The sequence below is a fragment of the Canis lupus genome, chromosome 1 (genome assembly GCF_011100685.1).
Source record: "Canis lupus familiaris isolate Mischka breed German Shepherd chromosome 1, alternate assembly UU_Cfam_GSD_1.0, whole genome shotgun sequence".
Taxonomy (NCBI): Eukaryota; Metazoa; Chordata; class Mammalia; order Carnivora; family Canidae; genus Canis; species Canis lupus.
Genome location: NC_049222.1, coordinates 121,729,936 through 121,743,204, shown reverse-complemented (window position 1 = coordinate 121,743,204; position 13,269 = coordinate 121,729,936).

Below are 13,269 nucleotides of genomic sequence, written 5' to 3'. Positions count from 1 at the left end.
CTCTGAATCCCAATAACATCGAGGTCTTTCCACGGGCTCCCACCGTCGCGGCAGGGCAGGGCCGGGGGGGGCAGGGGGTGCTGGCCTCCCGGCAAGTTCAATTGCTATTGGCTTAAGCGGCTGCGGAAAGAATCTTTAATCACATATACAATATTATTGGCAACACCGCGCAATAAAAAGGCTGAACGCTTCGTTTTTCTAGATTTCCTTTTATATTTCAAAATCGCTTTTCTTTCACGTTAGTGCGTCCTATACATTTTCTTAAAAGAAATTACTTATGGCTTCACTCCTCCCTTTCTTCTGTCGGCTCGCCCGCCCTTTGCAAAGTCCCCACCTCGCGGGGACTGCGGACTTTCAAGCGCTTTGCACACGGAATGAAAGGCTTGAGTTTATTATGTTGCAGTTTTTAAGAATGGCATAATTTTAATTAGAAATGTATAGATGAATGAAAAATAATGCTGCTGCACGTTACTAATTAGGTATTTTATTACTCTTCGATTTCAAAGAGAGGCACGTCTGCTCGCACAGGGCTGCACGATGCGGTTGTTCCGAGGCTTCCCCTGGGCTCTCCGGGGAGGAAAGGGCTCTGATGACCCGTCACCTCTACCTCGGGACGTCCTGACCTGCTCGTCTCCCGAGAACCCGCGCTCAGCAGGACAGGTAAAGGCACACGGTCGAATCCTGCTTTGGAAAATGATCGGCCTTTGAAATTTGGTATCAAGAGGCGGCCAAGACTTGCTGCCATTCCGAGCATCTCACCCCTCAGCGGGTGCGTGGCTTGAGATGCAATAGGCGGCTTGGATTGCTGACACTGTGAAGCTTTGAGCTCGTCTTTCTGCACCCCGAGGCTCCCGCATGGGAAGGGGGGCGGATTCTATCCTCTTGTCTACCCCAGTTGCCCAGTGGGACCCATGGCGGGGACAGTGGCTGTGGTCAAGGACATCGTGTCCACGGAACAGAGTCATGCTTACCGACCGAGGGAGAGCAGAGACTTTGTCCCGACCCTGTCCGCTGTGTGTGGTCTCAGCAGGGCCAGGGTGGACCTCCCGCGTAGGCCACTACTTACCTGCCCAGCTCTGCTCCCTCCGTTGTGCACATGTCAGTCCCTGAGCTCGGCACGGCATGTGTGGCTTGCCACAAAGACACGTCAGCGGGCTACCCCAGCGGATGCTGAGTCCCTGTATTCAGCAGCTTCAGGCTACCGACCTTGGGCTGGCTTCCTTGTTTCCCCAGATTTGTGGCCGCGGGCACTGGAGGAATTATGGGGTTAACAGAGGAACTTCCAACGTGTGGCACTTCTGCAGAGGGGTGCCTTCCAAGAGAAGCAGAGCGGCTTCCCCCATTAGGAGTGGTTTGTGGCCAGGAATCTCCGGGCTGTCACATCTAATTATGCAGCCTAGTAATCAGCAGAGAACTCGGTAGCGTCCCGACTCGGGAAAGTCGGCATCTGTTCTAAATCCTGCCCTCAGAGCAGGAGCAGTGCCAAATACTGCAAAGACTGCTTAGCTGGGTACAAAAGATGCTGTCAACAGGCCAAAAATGGAAAGGAGTCTTGGTTTGATTTGAATGAGCTATTTTTTTTTTTTTATGGGATAGAAAAAAAGTAATTGAATTACATCCAGTAAAAGTAGGCTCCTACGTTTTTTGAAAAAAAAAATAGACACGTTGTGTCTGGTTAGAAATAGAGATATTCACTGCTTTGGCTTCAACATACAAAGCAAAAATCCATGACCCCCTGCACGGGCTCGGGTAACAGTTTTTAAAGACTATTTCTTTGAGACTGTGCGTGGCAGGTGCGCTCTAATTTCTCAGGAACCCGGCCTCCCAGCCAACTGCTAAACTTTTAAATTGCTCCTTCTTTCCATGTCAGCTGACCACGAGGACAGATGCGCCGTGTGCCACCGAGAGACACCTATTCGTTCCTGCTGACGTGGGTGCCGCTCTGTGCCTGGGGAAGAGCAAACCCCTTCACCATCGTTGGTCACATTTGCCTCAACTTTGCTGTCATACTTGGTCATTGGGCCTTTACAGTAAAAAGCCGGGTCAAGCCTTAAGGCTGGAAGGACACGGTGGCATGGGGTACGAACATCCTTCCTTCCTGGGGTGTACGTGCCCCTTGACGGGATAAATCAGCCCCGTGTGGAAGCACTTTTTACAAAGAGGGATTTCAAACCTTTGTGGACAGAGCCACCAGGAGGTGGGCCATCCAATGGATGGAGGCGTGGGGGCAGGTGGAGAGTGTGATCTACAGGTTTCTGGACCTTTCCACTGTGGCTGGAGTGAGGTGAGGGGCGATATCGTCAGCGATATCGGAGTATGACAACAGTACCGAGGGCTTGGGTTCCTGGGCCCAATCACGTGGCCAACTTTTTCGTCCCCATAGCAGAAATGAGGTTGTGCTCCTGGAGGTGAAGTCGCACACCTTGATGATTTTAGCCAGTCAGAAGGGGTTGAGGGGTTGGAATGGACTTTTCTGGTTTCTGGATTTGCACACAAGGGTGAGGCCTGTAGCAACAGCTGGGAGCCATCTCTGAGCTCCATGCGCCGCAGCCCCAGAGGGATGAGAAGAGCTCCTGAGCCCCCTCCTAGGTACTGACACGACCAGGACATCTGGGGGCATCCAACCTGTCTCTGGTCCTCCCGGGCTCGTGCTGACGTGCCGTTGGTCCGTCTTGTCGTTCTGACATCCACATCGGCTCACATCCTCCCCCAGACACCCGACGTAGCCCGGACAAAGGTCTGAGGTCTTCACGAGTATCAGGAGACAAGTGGTCTCTAGTCTGCTTCTGCTCTGAGCTCCCCGACTGTCCCACAGGAGGACTCCTCAAATCACAAAGCAAAACTCTGTATTTGGAGACACAGTTCCGACACGTCGGTTTCTGAATCCTGTCCCTGGATTTCATCCTGCAGGGTCACCTACCAGATAATCGATGGACGGGCTCGGGGATCAGCAAACCCTCTTCCAGGCTTCCGTCTCTCTCTTCCTGAGGCTTTTCCCTGAGGACGAAACCAGGATCTTCTTGGAACCCAGGTCTCCCCAGGCAGCCCTTCTCGGTGCTGGCTCTGTGCTTTCACAGCCCACAAATCTCAGCTTCGGGAGATGAGTGAGGAGACCTCGTTTGTCACCATCACCACTTCCAGAAAGCTGCAACCCCACTCCCTTGTTTATAAAAACAAAAGCAAAACCCCGTTCCGCTGATGGCTCTGCCTTCCAGCAATATCACCCCGGTCCTCCACTTGTCACTGTCTCTACTTCCTCTGACATTGTCAACCTCGGCTTTTGGTTCACAGCTGTCCTTGTCACCCTGCTTCTTCCCAGGATCAATGTGAAACAGGCGTTGCCTGTGGATGCTCAGCTCCATGCGTGGGCCTTTCAATCCCTTGACACCTAAGCAACAGTGCCCATTTCTTCTCCCTGTCCTTGACCACCAGTTCCTATAAACACTCCCTCCCTGCAGCTCTCGACTTCCTGACTCATCTGCTCCACTCCTCCCGTGTGTGTTGAGCTTGGACCTTCACCCCCATTTCAAGGTCAGAGTTCACCGTTTGGTCATTTTCTCACATTGCCTGCTGCCCACGTGCCCCCTGCTCCAAGTATCTGGAAAAGCTCTTGTACCAGAAGAACCCCCAAATGTTCGTGTTTCTCTGCCTTAGGAGCACAGCTGAGCTCTGCTGGGGGAAAATCACAAGATGGGACAGAGGGGTGGCGTAGCGGATGCTGCATAACCAACACAGCCTCGGTTAGGCCTCCACACTCCTTGACGTCCTGCTATAGTCGGCCAGCCGATGCGCCGACGTCACTGCTACCATGTCATAAACACTTTGTTGGAGAGCCTAACAGGCCCGCGGGATACACGGCACTAAGTGGGACTAACACGCCGGCGCAGCCCGTTGCCGTCTCTTGTGGAAGGGAGGCTCGCCTAAACCGCGACAGCGTGTGCTCGCTGAGGTCCAGTCCACGGCCAGAGCCCTCGAGAATGCCTGTCAAGGCTCTCCGTTAGATCGAACCAAAGTACTTCAAACTATTTCAAGTCCAGAGGACGGCAGAAATGCACAGTCCCTTTTGACTTGACCAAAATCTTCCTTGAGTTCTATCCATGGAGCTGTGTAGACGTTTCTCCTGCCCAGGGAGCCCTCGTTTTGTCCTGCTGGGTTCGGTGGGATGAGTGTACTGTTCTTCCTCTTTGCATTTAGGGGTGGCCATATAACCGGTGGCCACAGCACTGTATTTCCAACGAGGATTATTTCAGATCCGCTCCTCTTGAGCCACGACACTCATGGAAACGCACACGGACATGGCAGGGCCTGAGCCGGGTCCGTAGTGAGGTCCACGAGCAGGGCCCCCGCCAGTGCACAGGAATATATCCCGGGAGCAAGAAATAGATTCGTTTCTGTCATTACCGCGGTGTGACTTAGCTTCATTCACTTGGCTGAGCCAGAGGCCCTAGAAGTGGACCGTCCCGGCGTGTCACCGGAACATTACCTGCCAACCTCTGGTCCCGCTCTGTTCCCAAAGATCTTCATCCCACTCCCTGTCCCCCGGTCTCCCCAGCAGTCCTGCCTCCACTGTGTTTCTCCTCTAGCTTGAGGTGTTAGGTGTTCCCTCCTCAGCCTTGTCGCTGGCGGACTTCGAAGAGGGATACTGTGGATCACGTGTGCAAGAAGGAGCAACATCAGGACCCAGGCTCGACCGGCAATCATAGGGAGGCCCAATCCAGGAGACGGGGAGCTTCAGGGGGACACCCTGTCTCCCCTCGCTGAGGGCCACCGTCATGAGGCAGGACAGAAGCAGCGAGTGGCCGCGGGACCAAGCGGCCTTGTTGCTGCAGTCTGGGCGTGCACCTCCTCTCCGGGTGCTCCCACCAGAGTCCTTGAGAAGGGCTCCCGGCCCTGCTCTTCTCTGCCTGTTCTGCACAGGGAAGCTATTAGCCTAGGTAAATACTCCTTCTCCCGAGTGACTTGATCTCTGTACTCCCTGATTCAGTTCCTTTGCAAGGTAAATAACTATAAATATTAAAACATGTCAATAGCTTTATTAATAAATGACTTCTGGCTGCCTACGAGATGCTGCACTGTGGGCTTTCGGTGGGTCTCTGGTGCATCTTTTCACGCATTTCATGCGGCGCAACCGTTGCTGGCTGAAAGATGCGTGGAACCTGGCCAGCACCTCACAGCTCGTGGTGTCTGGGTCCCCCTGCATGCTGGCTCTCAGAGTGTGAAATAATGGGTTTTATTCTCATTTCAAATTTTTTTCTTCTTATTTGGAGCACAGATAACATATATAGCCCAATATTAATACCAATTGATCTTAGATATGAAGTAGAGGGACACGCTAGTGCCCCTGCACATTTTACTGTTAAAATCTCAAATGTCCAAACCCTAACTTCTCTTCTCACCTCCATTAACTTTAATACATGTTCCTCACAAGAGCATCCACAACAATCCTGTGATGAAATGCGTTTGCAGTTAATTTGACATAATTGCCATATTATTTTTGTAAAACACCTCACCCTAGTGTCTTTTCAGGAATTGTCTTCTCAATTTTTCTCCAAGAAAACTGAGCTAGAAGTGTCATTCTTAAAACCAAGTCAGTTGGGCACCAGGGTGGCTCAGAGGTTGAGCGTCTGCCTTTGGCTTGGGTCATGATCCCGGGGTCCTGGGATCAAGTCCTGCATCTGGCTTCCTGCAGGGAACCTGCTTCTCCCTCTGCCTCTCTCTGTGTGTCTCTCGTGAACAAATAAGTAAAATCTTAAAAACAAAACAAAACAAAGTAAGTCAATTATCTGGACATGGCATCCTGGAAAACCCAACTCAAGTTTGGTGTCTTTCTATCTAATTTTGAATCTCATTCCAGAATAAGGACTCCAAGGAACAGTGGTTTCAAAATTCTACACAAATGCGATTCTACATTTTTCCTTGTGGCTTTCCCCAGCACCACCTGCAGTCTCAAAACGAACAGTGAGAGCCTCGTGGATCTGACTTGCATGGATGGGCCTGGTCCCACCACTCTGGGCAGCTCTCAGGCCATGTGGAGCAGAGCTCGGGAGGCCAGAGATCTGGCCCGAACTGTGCATTGTCTTACGCCAGTAGCAATGCTGAGGGCATTCTCAGGCACTTCTGTAGGCAGCGGGAAACCTCACCCAGTGTTTTCTCTGAAGATACATCTGATTTCCCTTCCTCTTTCCTTTTACCCAGTATGAAAAGAATTGCTCCAGGAAAGGAGGCTGAGCAAGGGCTTTACCATGGTTAAGCTCTTCTGAGGAGCATTCAGGTGACCAGCACCCTCTCCAACTCTCTCTGCCCATCTCTAGGAGGAAAAGCAAGGTGCAGTGAGGAGCAGGTATCTGGGGAGGTGACTGGTCCCACTTTAGCTGGAAAAGGTTGCTCTGATCCCTGGGTAGAGAACCGAGTGGCCAGTGGCAAAAAAAGAATCAACAGTAGTAGGTCACGGCAGTAGCCCAGGGGAGAGATTAGGTGGCTTGACTTAGCACGACAGTGAAGGATTCAGAGAGGAAAGACTCAACTGTGGAGATATTCAGGGCAGCGACTCGATTGACTAGACTAGGTGCGGGACATGAGGGGAAGGTGGGAATCCAGTGAACTTGTAAGTTTTCCACTTGACCAACAGAGGGGACGGTGATGTCATTTACTGAGATGGGAAAAACTTGGCAAGTGATAGGTTTAAGGGGAAAATTAGTGTTCCAGTTGGTCATAGAAGATTTGTGAAGCTGACAATGATCCTTTTGGTAGAGAATCCAAATAGGTAACTATAGAAACACCCCTGGAGCACAGAAGGGTGATGTGATCTGCAGATCTAGAGACATTTCCAAGCAGATGAGATGTAAGGCTTTGAACGGGCAGAAGTCACCTCTGGATACGGCATCCTTTGGAGGGGGTGATGAGGGAGGGGAGGGTAAGGAGTAAACCCAAGGGTGTGCTAATAGTTATTTAAAATGATTTTTTAGACTTTTATTACAGGAGACATCACTCACTTTCAAAAGGCTTATTAATAGAGATAAAATGCACATCCCATGTGACTACCCCTAAATCCTGTCCTATCCCCCCGATTATTCCTCAGACCCAGCATTTAAAAAATGCACTACATACACACATTTACATGCGTATACAGAAATATACCATACTTAAATGGTGTCTTTCCCTGCAATGGTGTCTTTTATTTTCACTTAATATATGTCTCAGAGATCTCCACCCGTCAATATATATAGATTTAACTTGATTCTTTAAACAGCTACTCGGTGTTCCATATAATTAACATGTCATGGTTTACATAACACTTCCCTCATCAGTGGATATTTAGGTTGTTTCTAGTGGTGTGCCCTAACACGCCAACATCTAGAGATTGTTTGGGTTCAGGAAAAGATGAATGGCTCTACCAAAGTGTCCTAAGATAGAGGGAGTGACCAGAGAAGAGGACAGGGAGCGATGTTCATGATTCTGGAGGCCAAGGGAGGAGGGGACTTGGAAAAGAGCAGGGGCCCCAGTATTTTGAACACTACTTAGAGGTTAAAGTTGAGGACCGAGAAGCATCCATTGGATTTGGGAACATGAAGCTCATTAGTGACCTGCTAAGGCTGTTTCAGGGGAACAGGAAGCACAGAAAGCAGATGAAAGTAGGTTGAGTACGACCCAGCAAGCAGAGCCCCGCTCTGTCTTTCTACGAAGGCTGCTGAGAGAGAGAGCAGCTAAGTGGGAGCAATGGCCCCGGGCAGGGGCGGGGAGGGGAAGTGGGGTTGGGGGAGGAGCACTCTTTCTTCCTCTAGGATTCTCTGCTCCCTCCTTCCCTCGGTCTATGCTGGAACATAGTAGATACTTTACAAATAGTGCTGAAATAAAGAAGGAATAATGTGCATCTTCCTGGTGGACTTGTTTTCTAACAGGAAGATGTGTGACACTCCCCTGGAAAAGCGTGGCACCTGCTCTACTTACTACAGGTCACACTGCCAGGGACTGTCACAGGAGAGACATTCCAGCAGCTTTCTTTCCTCCAAGCCCTCCCTTCCTTTTTTTTTTTTTTTTAAAGATTTTATTTATTTATGAGAGACAGAGTGGGGGGAGGAGCAGAGGGACAAGCAGACTCCAAGCTGAAGGCGGGGCCAGATGTGGGGCTCAATCTCAGCACCCCAAGACCAAGACCTGAGCTGAAACTGAGAGTTGGCCACTTAACCGACTGAGCCACCCAGGCGACTCTAAGCCTTTCCAGTCTCTGATTCACAAACTAAAGGCACCAAGACATCAGACCTGTGGGATTAAAGAGGTGCCTGGGTATTTCTGGTGATGTTGTGACATCCCCTCCGAGCTGGTGCCGGTCGGGAAACCGCGCTTCCTCCAGCCCCTATCCCACTGGGTGATCGTCACCTCTGGTCTCTGTTGCATTGGAGAATTTCTTTAGCTGCGATGCTAGCTTTGGAGAATCAGAATCGGGAATTTTTTTTTTTTAATAACACATGTAATTGTTAGGAAAGGAAAAGGATGTAAATACCTTGGACCTCGTGAGATGTACTACGTGTGGCTGGGAGGGTGAGTGAACATTTTCATTATAAAAGTGACCAAGCTGAGGCTCTGGCAAGAGGCCATGCTGCAGGGAGGCTGAGCCCACCTTCCAGAGAGATAACAGTCATGTCAAGTGCAGGGCAGCTGCGACGCCACGGAGATGGTGCTTCCCGCCACTGGCTGGGTCTGGCCACTGCGCTCTGACTCCAGCTTCTCAAAACATAAATTGTCTTTAAACACCCAGGACCTGCCTACCTCCTGCTGCCATCTTTGGACCAATTTGTCAATCCCTGCTCATTCCATGGTCCTTTTTTTTGAGTCTTGATAACGCTTCTGAAGGGAGCTGGGGACACTTTTGCCATTCATCACAAAATAATGCAACATTCTGTACATTTATTACAGTATACATTATGACTGCACTATTAACTTAAAAAAAACTTTCATTTCTCTGAAGTTTTCCTTTATCTTTACCAAACAGATCCCCAGTATGACTGAGAATTTAATACCCTAAAGTTTAAGGCCGGTTTGTAAACACAGTCCCTGGTGTCTACTATTGATCTTTTGCTATTTTAATGCATTTTTACTGACCGACATGTCCTGTGGTAAAGAATATTGCCTAAATTAGTTATCTGATTGGTTCTTTTGATTAATGATGGGCCTGTGCTTCATTACACATGACAACATGATCAGAATAATCACTATTGCTCTACAAGGCAGGCCTGGCATTTTTTATTCCTTCATTTTTAAAGTTCATTTATAAAATTATTTAATGTATACGTCCTAAGTTGTAATTTATTTACATGACACTTTTTTCGATGGGAACTGTTGTACTGTGTCACAAATGGCTAAGAAAACAAGGTAAACTAGATGTACAGATCAATGTCTCTTGGCTCAAGGGGGAAAAAAACATAATCAAGATTCAGGAGCTGACCTTGTACCAAAGTCCAACTTGTCACAGAACAAACACTAAGATACCCAACAAATCACCAGAACAGCAGGACGTGTTCTCATGCAGTCTCTTCTCTGTCGCCTTCTCTCTGCCCGGAACTTCAAGCCGACGGAGTTCTCAACTTCTCTCCCTCTGCCCACGGGACAGTCCTGGCCCTGCCTTCCAGCCCGCGCTCGTCAGGGGCCCTTCTCTTTCCTGCACTGTTTGGCAAGAAGGCCCATCAGGGATTCGGGATATCCGAAATCAGAATTTGGCCCAGATCTGAGTTATCAAATCGGGCCTGCTTTGTCTGAGTTTGTGTGGCCTTGTATTAATTCCAGAGAAATGTAAAGATGCCAATGGAGGTTACGAAGTTACTGGCGATCCCACTCCTCAGGGTACCTGCCTTAGTTATGGTTTGGCTTGTATAGCAATGAGCTGGATACTCAGCTTGAAGTTATGGGTAAACCTGGCATATTTGGGGCTGCGAAAGCTTTTTCTCTCCCCTATATCTGGCTGGCTTTCTAACAACGGCCAAGAAGAAAAGCTTCTGCCGTCAGTTATGTCATTTTTGTGAATTTCTGGACTTCAGGTGACTCTGGTTCCCAGGGAGCTGATGCTGGGCCCCAGGAGTCAGCTGTGCAGCTCAAAGTCAGACCCACTGAAATCCTTCCTGTAAAGACCCGTTGCTCGAGGAAACCCGGCAGACCTTCTAGCTACCCCTCCCTCTGGAGGAGTTTGGGGTCAGAATGACATAAGCCTAGGGACGTGCTGGATTGCATTGTTTTTTTCTAGACAAGACACGATTGTCTTCCTCTCTGTCTTGCTCACTCTCGCCTCCTTCAAATGGCCTCCACTCCCTCCGTAAGGGGCCTTGTCATCCCTCTCATGTTCCTTTCTGCTCCTGTGGCTCATTCCAGCACCACTCTGAGTGATCGTACAAGGTACCTGTGCTCTATGCTTTCACGTCGGTCAGTGATGCACAATGCAAACTCTTAATCTGACATCAAACACTGGACAAAATGCGTGAATGGTGTCAGAGATGGGATAAAATAGAGTATTTCCTTTTATCCTTCAGAATCCTCAACCATCCTGTGTACAGGATGTCGACAGCGACATCGGCCATTCACCAGTTGACCGACCGCTGTTGAACTTTGGCACAATGTGGGTGCCCCAGAAGGTCAAGTGGGCTGCGGGCTACCACAGAAGTGGTGTGTTTGGGACCCTTCCAGGATGGAGAACACATTCCTTTCCGCAGACAAACCAAACCTCCACAGCAGACTCCTCTCCTTCTCGAGTTCCAGGGCATATGGGCTTGCCTTCTACCACACAGGGGAAGCCTCCTTTCTGATGAGGAGGGGTTTCAGCTCTATATACTGTTTCCTGTGATTCATGGCAAGTCCTGGCACCTAAGGCATCTTGCCGCGTTATAAAAAGCAAAACAGACTCAAAGCACCCCACAGCATATAACAAAGTGAAAAAGTTCAGCCTTCTACACATTGCTTGAATTTTAAAGTAAGTAGAAGGACAAGACGTGGGTTCCCAAGCAAAAACACTTAAAGTGAAGTAGATTTATATGGTTCTTTTTTACCCCTGGACTTAATTAATGTTGTAAATAATGCCTCCTATCTTCTGCATAATGATTTGCTCTGTTATGCTATTAAAAAGTTCCGTTACATCAGCTCACACAGACAGTCATTTGCACAGCTTAGACATTAAATAGAACTTTGGTTAAAAGCCTACCACAGGAAATGAGTGTGTGTGTGTGTGTGTGTGCAAGAGCGTGCGTGCATGTGTGTGCCTGTTGCCTTGTGAGGCTTTCTGGGGTATAAGATAAGCCAGCAAGTGAGATTATGTTGAATATGCAAGTTATATGTTAATATGATTAAATGACTACTGGATCGCCCAACATAATCAATTGAAATATTCACCAACTTTGTGTTGAAATTGGAAGAAATTATTACCTTGAGGCTGCCAAACACATTTTGCAGCTTTGCATTTGCAATAATGCGTGTCTCACTTAGCATTTAAAAACATATTTTTGACTTTAATAAAGCAAGATGAGTCTATTAAAGAGATACTCACTAGTATGGAAGGCAGATCCAATAAGCACGGAAAACCACCCAGAGGAAAGGCAGCTGGGCCATGGAGGTGCCTCCTGCCCTTCCCTCCCTCCTGCCCTCCCTCGGTCCCTTCCCTCCTTCCTCATAACCACACTGCACGTGGGTTGAGGGGGACTCAAGGCGAAGTTTTCCAAGGAAAAGTATTCTATTCCAAGCCATTCATACTAATTTATCATTGAATTATTTGCCTTCACTCTAAAAATCCTACAAAATGATTTAGTCTCTTGATGTGATTTACTTGTATTTTTAAACTCCATGCAACACCATCCAGATCACAGGGATGCAAATGTGTCTTCTCTCTCACTGAACAAGCACAGCTAAAACAAATAAAATCAAAGATGCATATTCCTTCGCTGTGGCTTTGCAAAATATAAGTGATGGGGGGAAGGCAGCCAGTCATTCGGCGCTGGTCTGTTATTGACAACAGCAGAAGTAAGAATTAGAAAACAAATCCCCTTTTAAATGAAATGAAGTCAGAGGCCCACCTCGCTCGGGAAATACTAATTGGAACTACCTTGCTAATGCTAGCGAGTCACAGGAAGGAAACATTAAGTTATTATTTTTAATAATGTTTACAAGTATATCCAGCCATTTCCAGCCGGTGAAAGATGTCAGCCTTGGCCAAACGTGGCAGATCTACTTTTCACCAAAGATGCTCCTCGTCTTCCCCCTGATAGCAATCATTAATTTTATTTTTTAACTCGGTCTTCAAATGAAGACAGATGAGCTGGAGAGTTTTAAATGCAGGCTGCTTATGTTCAGAAAAATGGCTGTGAGATAGTAGATCACGGCATCTGAGCCGAGGCCAGTTACTGTTTGGGAAGAAAATAAAAACAAACCTAAGGTGAACAGCGGAGTGGGCCTGAGAAGAGGCACCGGTGAGAGAGGGGGTGAGGTCTGTGCGCTGCTCCTCGGGCCGGCTCATTTCCTGATTGCTTTAGAGACTTCGAGACATAATTATTGTTAATTGCTCCTGATAATTTTAACATTACAGTTTACTATTTATTTCTTATCAACAATCTTCTTAAGTGTCATAGATCAAAATGTCTCTTAGGTGTCACATCATTCATAGTATCGTGCCTTATCTTTAAAAACGGGTTTCTCATTCATGTAATTTTGTCCAAGAAGCCGTATTTTCTCATCAAATATCAATTTCCTTTACTTGGTTGCTTTCATTTTATCTTGAAGTTAAGGATTTGGGACCTGACCTCACCACAGGCCGCTCCAAGAAGATTCAAGGCACCTCATCTTAGAGGTTGTGAAGGAACTTTCCTACTTGCATGTAGCAAATCTTTTTACTCTCGGAGACCATCTGAGTGAGATGCTTGTGGTTCCATTTCATGACTGGTTTGGAGTGAGCACAAGGAAAAACGCGGAGGGGTGGGGAGGAAGGAACATAAAATAAACGTGATAGAAGGTCACCAGAATGGTGAGAATCTGGCCCTCCATAAAAGCATTGGGAATACTGGCAAAAAAATGTTTAAATCCAATTTTTCTGGAACTCCAGAAATTAACCCCAAACCTCCAATGATCGGAAGAGCATTTATTCTTGAGAAAAATAGTTAAGATAAGAATAACAAACATGAAAGCATTTTAACTTGCTCCATTTCCACTCCTCTCCCCAGCTCCATGGTAGTCTCAGAATCACAGTAGATGTGAAAACCAACTAAAGTAATTGTCACTATTTTACCTGTTTGGCAGATGGCC